General features: G+C 34.2%; 1 protein-coding gene and 1 non-coding gene across 2 annotated transcripts in view; one reads left to right on the top strand and one right to left on the bottom strand.

Moving 5' to 3' along the window:
* LOC126967039 (GAS2-like protein pickled eggs) overlaps window positions 1-12,882 on the top strand; it is a 225,894-nt gene that overhangs the window by 826 nt on the left and 212,186 nt on the right. The gene's annotated exons all lie outside the window — the stretch shown is intronic.
* Trnar-acg (transfer RNA arginine (anticodon ACG)) lies at window positions 5,578-5,650 on the bottom strand. The gene has a single exon. It is a non-coding gene; the product is annotated as a tRNA-Arg (tRNA).

Genomic DNA, 12,882 nt, shown 5'->3' with positions numbered 1-12,882 from the left:
CTGAAGGGCGCCGTAGTTAGTGAAATTACTGGGCAAATGAGACTTAACATCTTATGTCTCAAGGTGACGAGCGCAGTTGTAGAGCCGCTCAGAATTTTTGTGATTTTCAAGAATCCTGAGCGGCACTACATTGTAATGGGCAGGGCGTATCAATTACCATCAGCTGACCTGCTCGTCTCATCCCTTATTTCCATTTAAAAAAAGCAGCAAAGTTTTTATTAACTTTTGCTCACGCACGTTGGGGGCCCCCGTGACCCGGGGGATAATTGATACGGCAGGTACGGCGGTAGCTACGCCCCTGGTAGGTAGATATCAACACAATTATTGTTTATACTTTATAATACTACTATGAAGCAGAAATATTTGTGTTCTTGTTTATAATAAATAAACTTCTTGGGCTATTTTTAATATTATTTTACCAGTAGAATGTTATAACGATCATTAGTAACAAGAAACCAGTCGGAAATACCAAGTATTGCCAGGAAATATAATGAAAGACGATATATACATATACTCGTTTTCAGGGAGACTGCCGATGAAATCAATCAATCAATTTTTATCTACAGCCCCCCTGAAAACGAGATCTCGAAAGGTCTTGATACGTTTTAATCTATATCTGTATATATAAAAATGAATTGCTGTTCGTTAGTCTCGCTAAAACTCTAGAACGGCTGGACCGATTTGGCTAATTTTGGTCTTGAATTATTTGTGGAAGTCCAGGGAAGGTTCAAAAGGTGAATAAATATGAAAGTATTCGGAATTAAATAAAAACAACAACTTTGTTTTTCCTTTGATGTGTCCCACGTCGTCCGATATTTGTTTTGTATGGACATATTTTCTATAAGAGAATTTATTGACGTACGGTTTGACAGTTCTGCTGTGAAACAATTTCATTACAACAACAGGATGCATATTTTACGAAATAATTCTTGATGTTATGAAATATTATTGACAAATTAATAAAAAACATTATTTTATTTATTATATACAGAACAAAGTCTGTCGGGTCAATTATGTATATAATATAATATTATGTATATAAAAATGAATTGCTCTAGTCTCGCTAAAACTCGAGAACGGCTGGACCGATTTGGCTAATTTTGGTCTTGAATTATTTGTGGAAGTCCAATGAAGGTTTAAAAGGTGAATAAATATGAAAATTCTTGGAAAATAAATTAATATAAACAAAAATTTTGCTCTTCCTTTGATGTGTCCCCCGTCGTTCAGAAATCAAATTGAAAGAATATTTTAAAATAAATAACTAATTAGAATCTATTTATCTTTCTATCTCTCAAGAGGTAAAAAATAAACTTAATTTTAGCTAATAGTTGGTAGATTAACAACGGTTGTTAATTATCTATCAGATTATTTATAAGTAGATTGATAAATCTTAAGTTTTGTCCCAAATTAATTTATGGACCATTAGAATCCATCTTCTATGTCGATTGACACTTAAGACAAAGAGTTCATCCTTCTATCTTTGTGAGTGACGATTACCGCTACGTGCGAGAACTTTATTTACTTCGGTTATCCATTGTGATAGTGGCGTTTCAATTCTTGAAAACATAATTTTATTTATTATATTCAGAACAACGTCTGTCGGGTCAGCTAGTCCTATATAAAGTGTTTTAAATGTGTAACACTCGCGTTAATGAAAGAAAATACTATTCTTGAACTACGAAGACTGTTTGAAATTTATATTATGTTATTTCCATGTCAAAATGATAATGTGATTGATACTTGAACTATAAATGCAATTAAATATTTAAATATGACATTTATACTTAAGTCTAGTCAGTATGATAACTGGAATTATCTTCATTAATAATTTATCTGTTAGTTATCTATCTAGTACATGATGCATACCTACCTACTTAATGTGCTAATGACTTATTTATATTCCTTTGTTTGAGTTTGTAAATGATTAACTCCTACATATAAAGTACAATTATTTAAGTATATGTAATAATTGAAGCAGCCATTAAAAACTGTATGTCGCTTTCTTACATTAGTCAATATAGGTACATAAAAGATATATAAAGAAAACGTAATGCCTTCCGAAGCAATAGTTCAATTTTAATCATCACTACATAGTCTTATCCCGAACATATGTATACGCATTGTCAAATAACCTAAGTGGAGATGGTTGGGTCATACGATCAGGGGCCCAACCCAGAGATGCTAAAAGAAATGCTAAGATACTAAGGTGGTAAGATCATATAATGAAAGTTGCTGGACGAGTTTGGAGTAGAGAAGCGCGGAAGAGAGAGCACTGGATGGTCTTAGAGAAGGCTTTTGTCAGTGGACAAGCTAGAAGTAATTAAAAAATAGAGTAAATATAATAAAACATGTTACTTAATACAATATCTAGCAATAAAGGCTATTTTAATGTTACTTAGTCGTATCCCGCTGCCTGTCCCTATATGCCTCAGCTGTCTCCGCTGTATGCTTAGATCTTTAAAACTACGCAACAGATTTTGATGCAGTTTTTTCTAATAGATAGAGTGATAGCAGAGAAACACTGTAGTTTTCGAGGTTTCTAATATGATGTCGTCAATAAACACATTTTTTTTGCGCTTACACTGAAAACGTTGGCTAGATAGATCAAAATAATTTACAACAGTATTGTACACCTTAAATAAGTCTCCAAAAGCGCGATGGTATATGTGTATCTCTTAGGGATAACCCACAATACCCATTTTTTATCCTTTACTTTTTACGAACAATAATGACTTATTTACTAAGCGATTTTAAGCAATACAGCATTAATCCTTTTCCAATTAAGTACCTTAAATAGATTGTTCATTTAATGTAGATCAATATGGCCATTTACAGCATGTAATTTAAATGAATATTTTCAAAGATATTACAACAGATTTCAAAGCATGGATATAGCGGTTGCGGCGGTACAGGTGGGAATTAACTATATACAGTACGAGTGCGAGTGCGAGTCTGTACGGGCAGATGGCGTTGATAGAAATACAATTATTGTGAGACAATAGAGTCAAATGATTTTAATGTCGTGAACGAAACGCACATTGGTCATATATATTTTCAGTAAATCATGTAAATATAGTGACCGAAGCGACTACAGCGCTTTGTGAGCGTGTAGTATAAGACCAGAATTCGAGTATAATTTTTTATTCTAAATTTTTGAGGCAACGTGCGTAACACGCGGTTCGCCCACGGTGTGTGTGTGCAGCAGTTATAGACAAATTATTATCAAATTTACTCTCTTGATAAAAACAAAAAATAATCACAGTCGTATTACGATCTCTTTGTTTTAAAATAATTGAGTATATAACATCAATAAAAAAAGAACACTTCTAAAGGATTAAGAAACGTGTAATTGTAATGGTGATTATACATTAGATTTTTGCGTAAGAGTTAAATTTTAATAATTATTATAGTTAACCCGACGTTCCAAGACCTTTCCAGATCTCGTTTTCAGGGGGACATTATTGTAAGTATTACGGAAAAATCTAGAAAAAGACACAGTTACAATTACACGCATTTAAATCCTTTCAAAAGTGTTTTATTTAAATGTGTAACACTCGCGTTAATCATTGAAAATACTATACAGGATGTCCCAAAGTTCTGGGACATGAAGGGAAAGTATCTTAAATATCGTAGATAGGGTATTTTACTGAATTAAGACTTTATGTTATTTTTAAAAGTTAGTAATTCTGCATTCAAAGATTTTCTAAAAAATACTTGCCTCGTCTGGGAATCGAACCGACTTAAATGTAAAAGAAACACCCCTACTTTTATTTTTACCTACTTATATTTTACAACGGTTAAGGCAAAGGCTAATAATAAATTCTCCCTTAAAGCATTTATGTAACATTATTAACGCTAATTAACTAATAATTAACTTCTCAATAGCAATTGGCCACAACGCGTAAAGATAGATTAAAGTCGTTATAGTGTATCCTGGTATTATAATCACATAGCAGAGCAAAGGGGACTTAATGGGTGATTAGTTAAATCGACCGTAAATGATAGGACATTGCGGCTACGGCAACTCTGATACTCTGTACACGATCTGTTGGACGGAAATAAATGCAATTATATTGTTAACCTAAGATTATCATACAATTATAATCTACAAGCACTTTAAGAGTGAAAAAGACTATTAATAGTATTTTCCTTAGATGATTTAGAAGTCTAGATAGTCTCTTGCTGTCAGTACCAGTGGGAAGCTCCTTTGCACAGGAAGCCGGCCAGATTATGGTTATTCAGCGCCTATTTCTGAAGTGAAACAGTAATATGTAAACATTACTGTGTTTCGGTCTGGAGGTCGCCGTAGCTAGTGAATTTTCTGGGCAAATGAAACTTAACATCTTATGTCTGAATGTGACGAGTGCAATTGTAGTGCCGCTCAGAATTTTTGGATTTTTCAAGAATCCTGAGCGGCACTGCTCTGTAATGGGTAGGGCGTATCAATTAATAGTAATCAGCAGAACGTCCTGCTCGTCTCGTCATTTATTTTCATATTTTTTTTAAATGTACAAGCACTTTAAGAGTGAAAACGACTATTAATAGTATTTTCTATAGAGTCTCTTGCTGTTAGATGACCGATAAAAACAGGCCAGAAATATTAGTTTAGTGTGCGTGACAAGCTACGTCTTACACTCGCGATTTGTATGACACTTTGTGCTAGTGTGCGTGAATGTCTCAAAATAGAGGTAAGTTCTAAATACAATTTTTATCGACGTTTTCACAGCTGTCATAGTCTATCTAGACGTATAAATAATCTAAAGTATTTTCTTTGATTAACGCGAGTTTTACACATTTAAATAAAACACTTTTTAAAAGAGTAAAACGCTTGTAATTGTAACTATGTTTTTACATAAGATTTTGCGTTTAAGTTAATTTTTTATTAATATTTTAGTTAACCCTACGTTTACAGACCTTACCAGATCTCGTTTTCAGGGGAACTGCGGTTGAAATGAGTCAAAGCTAGTATTTGTCATAGTTGTCATTATGAAGTTTAGTTAAAATTTACTGACAGTGTCCTCTTATTTTTTGGTATGTGCACGGGTGAGTTTTAAGACTATTAATTTTATTATCTTCTTGATCTAAGGCGTCTATTTATCACCATTTACTAGTGCGAGCCTCCTTTGCATTAGCTTTGGATCCAGGTTAGGTGGTTAGCACAGCCATAACACAGCGGTGCTGCATCATTTGTCAGCCGCCAAAAAACGGTGCTATTCACGTAATTTCAAACTCGTTGCCGTTAAGTTCAAATTCTGTCCACTTTCTGCTAAAGGCTCGTATTATCCTACCATTTCCATAGAACGTTAACTGTATCATTGAGATCCTAACGAATCATCGACAGCAAAATTTCTTAATATGGTTATATATAACATATTTACAAAGGCACTTAGTAAATTTGCTAGAAAATGTCATAGCCCGAATATAAACATTGGGAACAAACATAAACTTAAAATGCCTAATACTTGGCGTCGAGTTACTGAGTTTTGTGGGCGATGTTATATGCTTTAACAACAAGATCCCAGAAAATATTTAAAAAAAAATATTACGAATATATAAATTTGAAATTAAAAAAAACCACGACCCTGCCAGGATTCGAACCTGGAATCTTCTGATCCGTAGTCAGACGCGTTATCCGTTGCGCCACAGGGCCGATGTCAAGCTTTGTGAAATACTGAACCTTATTCAACAATTTTGGTTGATCAATATAATCATACCAAAATAGATAAGTAATATTATTAGTTTTCATTTTAATTTTTAAATAGATATATAAATGCACTATAATAATATTAATAATAATATATATAAGTACTATATAGATATATGGAAGTACCTATGTTATATTTTCCCATTTACTTCTGCAAAGTGACAATAGATGGCAAGAAACTCATTGCCACTCATTCAAATCATTATAATATTATTAACATCTTCAGCATTTTCTCAAATATTTCGACAAACTTAAAAATAGTTCAAAAATTGTACGAGTAGATATACATCAATCCGCAAACAATGTATAAATAAAATATAAGTAAATGAATAATATGCAATATTTCAACAAGGATGGAATAAAAACTTATGTATTCATAAGTTTTTATTGCATAAATAGCTCTTTGACCAGGCACTACATGCAGCTTTCGTTCACGAACATGACACATACCATCGACCTATCTTCGGGACTGTAACGACGCGACGCAGCTGCCACAAGCAAAGTTACTTTTAACCGACTTCGAAAAAGAGGACTGTGACCTTTTTATGCGCTACCTATTAAGGCGAAGAGCAAGCAGAAAACACGAAAACATGGTGTTTTTAGACAATTTTGTGGTGAAAGTATAGCATTTCGAGCTATGAACACTACTTAATCCTGTTACACATATCCTTAAGTCTTATTTGTAGGTTGCTAATGCTTGCTTTTGGTTATAGTTAACACTGCCGAGCCTTTTTGAACTACCACTTTTCTTTGAAGTTAAACAAGTTTTTTGGCATGGCGTGACGCATTTTTTTGGTACTACTCTCAGAATAGTTATTCTTATAGCTTGTACTTTTTTGTGTAGGTTCATTTATTCAGATTAGTAGTGAATAACGTGGATTGTAAGCATATAAACTGTTTTCCACGCAAGAATTTTGAAAATATTTGCTTTGTTACATAGATGGCGGGCCGGCAGCCGTGAACTCATATCGCTCAAGGTCGCTGGCATTTAGTGTCGCCTTAATAGGTTTGAAGTCGGTGCCTAACCAAATGTAATAGCAGATACCTACACTCGCAACGCGTGACTTTGAGCCGGATAGCTTCATCTAGAACCAAACATCTATAGGTAGCACATACAAATAATAGTATTTTATTAATATTAAAGGTATAAGATTTGCATAATAGGTGTATCAAATTAAACCTCTATTAAGTTATTTTATACTTTTGAGTTTTTGAAGGATTTTTTTTTGACGTTTTTATTAAATAATTTTGCTATATTTTCACATGTGTTGATTGTAAGAAGTCACAATATTATAATTTCTGAGATTTAATCTCTTGTCCAATTTCTTATAAAAAAAGCTCCGGTGGCTCAATAGGTACTACTCGGCCACATTATCTTTGGCCCTCGCTGGAACGTTAAGCCCCCTCGCGTTTCCCTTTCACCCCCTTGCGGTCGTCCTGTTGCGTCAGTACGGTCTGCAGTTTCATTACCGTTAGGTACATGTGATATTTTCATACTATCGCTGAGTTGTTTTCATTGTTACGTTTCGACGTTTGTTGTTAATAGTTCTGTTGTTCTGTGTTGCTATAATAATATTGCCAGACAAATAAATACTTTTTTTTCACAACCTGAGAGTTGAACAACATACAAAATTTTATCTCACTCGAACGGTTGGCTCAGTTGGTAAGAGCGCTCGTATGGAACGCGAGAGGTCGCGAGTGCGACTTCCGCATCGTTGATTAAATTTTGTTTTCTAATTTTATTTGTGTAATAAATTAAATCCCAGAAATGAGGGTTATCACTTTAAAACATAAGAATATTGAGTATAAAAGTACCTACTAGCATTTATGTGGTTAAATACAATATTTATTTATTGCGCTATAAAGTAATTGGCGATCATTTTGTATAGCACACAAAAATGACAATTATTTATATCTTCTCTAATATATAAAATTCTCGTGTCATGGTGTTAAACTTTGAACTCCTCCGAAATGGCTTGACCAATTCTCATGAAATTTTGAGTGCATATTGGGTAGGTCTGAGAATCGGACAACATCTATTTTTCGTCCCCCTAAATGTTAAGGGAGTCCATCCCCAAAAATTTATTTTTTTATTTATAGATAATTTTTTTTATGATACAACTTTAAAAATACATACAATTTCAAATTTTCGCCCGTCTACGATAAACACCTATTTTCCTATCGCGATTTTTATATTATTCTGTTACATCCGCACTAGGGTTGCAAGATAGCAATGGATTTCACCTAGTACATACAATACATAAAAAGTTTAAGAACTATTACAATTATTTTGCATTAAAAAGTATGTGTTTCAGAAAAATCAACTTTCATCCATAATTTCAACGACTCTCTTATCAATTTTCGATCAGGTCACGTGTCCTGACGCGAGTTTAACATTTTATTACCATCTTGGGATGGTGATAATGAAAAGTGCTCAACACTGCTAAATAAGTTTTCACTTCAAAAATAAGTATGTAATTTAATAAGTTACAAACAAGAGTTATTGAGTAAACAGTAGGAGTATCAATACACAGACACCGAATATAAATAAAGTAATGCGAGCATTTTATTAGCGATTATAATTTTTGTATGAATTTGTCAATAATATTTCATAACATCAAGAATTAGTTGTTTTTAATTAGTTGTTCTGTATATAATAAAAAAAAATGCATTATAGGAATTTGCCAATATTTCAAAACATCAGTTATTATTTCGTTAAAAATGCTCCCTGCTGTTGACTATAATGAAATTGTTTCACAACTGTCAAACCGTGCGTCACTAAATTCTCTCATAGAAAATATGTCCATACAAAACAAATATTGAAAATAATAATAATTTTGGGTCCCAAAACGAAATAAAAACTATCCTATCTCTCAAGTTGGACCAAACTGCACTCCATGAAGTAATCCCCATTAAAATCCGTTCATTAGTTTAGGAGTCCATTGAGGACAAACATTGTGACACGAGATTTATATATATTAAGATATACTTCCTGTTGTTATAATGAAATTGTTTCACAGCAGATCTGTCATACCGTGTGCCACTAAATTATTCTCTTATAGAAAATATGGGCATACAAAACAAATACTTGAATTAAAAATAATTATGGGTCTCAAATCGATATAAAAACTATCCTATCTCTCAAGTTGGACTAAACTGCACTCGATGAAGTAAACCCCATTAAAATCCGTTCATTAGTTTAGGAGTCCATCGCGGACAAACAACGTGTCACGTAATTTATATATATTAAGATAATAACTTTAATAACATGAAGCAGAGTTTCTGGTAACAGGATGATCCAGCAATATTACCTACATCACGTTCCATATTGACATAATTATTTTGTAAATTAGGAAGACCATTTGACGCGTATCTTAAAGTTAACCACACTTCATGTACAAGAGAAAGGTTATTTTATACAAGATGACTAGTGGACCCGACAGACGTTGTCCTGTACACACGTAACATACACATGAGCAGGAGAATTATATTATGTGGACGGAATTGAGGCACCAAACCAATGTCACATTCACTGGAACACACAAAAAAATCATCAAAATCGCTCCAACCGTTTAGGTGGTGGTTCAATTGTAAATCTAAACCATTCTCGAATCCACCTGAAGACATACAGAAAGTTTCATTAAATCGGTCCAGCCGTTTAGGAGGAGTTCAGTTACAATAGACGCACAAAAGAAATATTTATATTAAGACTAGCTGACCCAGCAAACGTTGTATTGCCGATATTAAAATCGCGATACAAAAGTAACTGTTGATCGTAGATGGGTAAAAATTTGAAGTTGTATGTATTTTTTAATGCTGACTCATAATTATACAAATTAAAAAAAAAAACTTTAACATTTAGGGGGATGAAAAATAGATGTTGTCCGATTCTCAGACCTACCCAATATGCACTCAAAATTTAATGAGAATCGGTCAAGCCGTTTCGAAGGAGTTGTTTAACTACAAACACCGCGACATGAGAATTTTATATATTAGATGTAATATTGAAAACCAAATAGTTTTAGTTTTCGTAAGTATACTTTTAATGAAATACCAGTACTAATAATCATAAAGGAAAACCGTAATTTCCTTTTGCGTGCTGGGGAAAAATGCGCTGTGGACTGTTTCAGGGTAACAAGAGGGAAGGGGGGTGTAAGGGGAATTCCAGACGGCCCGCCCTCTGTGTGAGGTCACGTGACCGACTAGAAAATTGCTTTGCAAGTGGTTAGGCACTGGTTACTCAGAATATGACGCATTGCAATATTTCCCATTTAGACTATAATTAAATAGTTGACTGGCTCATTTATGGCTGGTGGGCAAACATGATAATTTATACGTCTATATCAGATATTATCAAACTTAACTATTTCTTTTACCGCCCCTTTGAAAAACAATTATTTTTCAGCGTCCCAAACTTTTTATAGACTCCTAGTACAAGTATTCCTAGTTTTATACTCTCATACAGGGCAGAAAGTTTTTTTTTATGGAATAGGAGGACAAACGAGTGTACGGGTCACCTGTTGTTAAGTGATCACCGCCGCCCACATTCTCTTGCAACACCAAAGGAATCACACGAGCGTTGCCGGACTTTAAGGAAGGTGTACGCGCTTTTTTTGAAGGTACCCATGTCGTATCGTCCCGGAAACACTGCACAAGGAAGCTCATTCCACAGCTTTCTAGTACGAGGGAGAAAGCTCCTTGAAAACCGCACCATGGAGGACCGCCACACATCCAGATGGTGGGGATGATATCCTAACTTGTGGCGTGTCGTTCGAAGGTGGAATTCGGCGGCAGGCATCAGGTTAAACAGCTCTTCGGAACACTCCCCGTGATAAATGCGGTAGAAGACACTCAATGAAGCGACGTCTCTACGCAACGCCAAGTGATCCAGCCGTTCACAGAGCACTGAGTCCCCGACAATTCGAGCTGCTCTACGTTGCACGCGGTCAAATGGATCGAGCAGATACTGGGGTGCGCCAGACCAGAGATGACAGCAATACTCCATGTGTAGCCGGATCTGCGCTTTGTAGAGCGCTAGAATGTGGGCCGGCTTGAAGTATTGCCGTGCTCTATTGATGACGCCCAGCTTCTTCGAAGCCAATTTGGCTTTTCCCTCCAGATGGCCACGAAATTGGCAATCGTTTATTTTTAAAGAAAGGAGGAATAAAGCTACGATAGCAGTGTGGCACTTAGGAAGGATTTCTCGTTTTAAACATTGGAATATAAAAAGACCATACCGAAAACATGTATGGAAACGGGTTCTCTTGAGTTCTTACATCAATATTGCAAGCAAAATCACTTGAAATCACATAAGTACAGTGTGTATGTGTGTGTAGTGAAGTACATAAACATGCACTTTGATATATTTCCGTTGCGTTTTGCGTCCTGTCGACGACAGCACACTAGTGCTGGGAAATTTACTATGATACTATCGATAAAAAAATTAATACAATATCGAGCTTAGCTAACTTAGGCTACGAGGATTACAAAATGGATTCAACAATTAAAACTATCGTATGTTAGTTTATCAGCGGCAGCCTAGAACTTGATCACGATAGAGTAAGATTGACTTTTATCGATACTTACACATCTTAAATTGCATCGATATTGCAAAGATATATAAGCGTTGGTGTTATGCATCTACGTTTAGTGTTATTTATCAAACTCGGGGTAGAGCCGCACTTCTAAAAAAACGCCTTAAAATATATTTTATTTTTCACTCGAAAATTTTTCTTGCATAAAAATATATGATATATTGTATAATACTATATATCTATACTAATATTATAAAGCTGCAGTGTGTGTTTGTTTGTTTGTTTGTTTGTTTGTTTGTTTGTTTGTTTGATTGAACGCGCTAATCTCTAGTACTACTGGTCCGATTTGAATGATTCTTTCAGTGTTGGGTAGTCCATTTATCGAGGAAGGCTATAGGCTATTTTTTTTTTCAAAATTAGGGATCCGTAATAAAATAGCTATTTTATAACACAAGGTGTAAAATCGAAAACCTATTTTTGCGTGCTCTGCAAAAACTATTGACAATAGAACAAAATGATGTACAGGCTATAATATAGGCAATATTTTATTACTTATAAAACTATCGCGTGAATTATACTTTATATGGCAAAACAACGTTTGCCGGGTCAGCTAGTATGTGATATGTGGTGCCTATAGCGACCACATATGTCGCTCTACCCTAAACCTGCTGCTTTATGCTGCTATCATCAGGTACTGTCTCGTATATCCTGTACTTGTGCTCGGTTATATATAAAAGTCAATTTCAATGTCAATTTAAAATATAACGAAGTTTGTTCCATATTAATCTCAAAATATTATGAATCTTGCAAAGTTACAAGTGATGATCAGTGACCATCACCTTACTTTGCAAATGCATCACCAAAATTTGCCAAAAAATATACCTAATTTCATGCTAACCGTTGAATGATAAAGATAAATATCCTCAGAGTCTCATTTAAAAGCAGATAAACGTGGTGTAAAATACAACCGCACACACAAATCTGTTCATTTTATCAGTAAATGCCAAAAAAGTTCAAATATGTTACTTGTACAAATACAGATAATACCCAAGTGATTAACTGTCTCAAAACATCGATAAACACAGAATTATTGTCTGAATCATCGACCTTGGCATTGTGGTGATGTAACATATTGTCGATAATCATGTTATTTAACGCGTGCGCATCGTACCTTCCGCATCGAGCGTTCAAGCTCTTCAATTAGCAATGATTTGTGTCACGATTTCAATTTATATTCTATTAGTAGGTTGTGCAATGTTTTACTAACGATAGAGATAATTTAAATTAATATGTATATTACTAATTAATGTATATATGTACATGATGTCACTTAATTGACTTTTTTTATTAGGGTTTTCCTTCATTTTTCGTTCTTGTGATAAAGGATGAGCTGTTTCTTAGAAAGTGATTTCCAACATAGAATATATTATGGTATTTTTGGATGTTTAAGTGGAAAACAGGCACAACAGTTTGTACAAATATGTCAATACCGAAACTAGTAGGTACTCTCTCTTTTATGACAACATATTTTAAAAATCCATCTCCAGCCATTATTTTTCTAATATCTATGGCGCTATGCTTTTGCAGAGGTTATCCCCTAATATCAGTGTAATATAATATTGATTTTCATAATAATGAAAATTT

This window comes from Leptidea sinapis, chromosome 12, assembly GCF_905404315.1.
Source record: "Leptidea sinapis chromosome 12, ilLepSina1.1, whole genome shotgun sequence".
In the NCBI taxonomy this organism is placed as follows: Eukaryota; Metazoa; Arthropoda; class Insecta; order Lepidoptera; family Pieridae; genus Leptidea; species Leptidea sinapis.
This window is presented reverse-complemented; position numbering and strand designations above follow the sequence as displayed.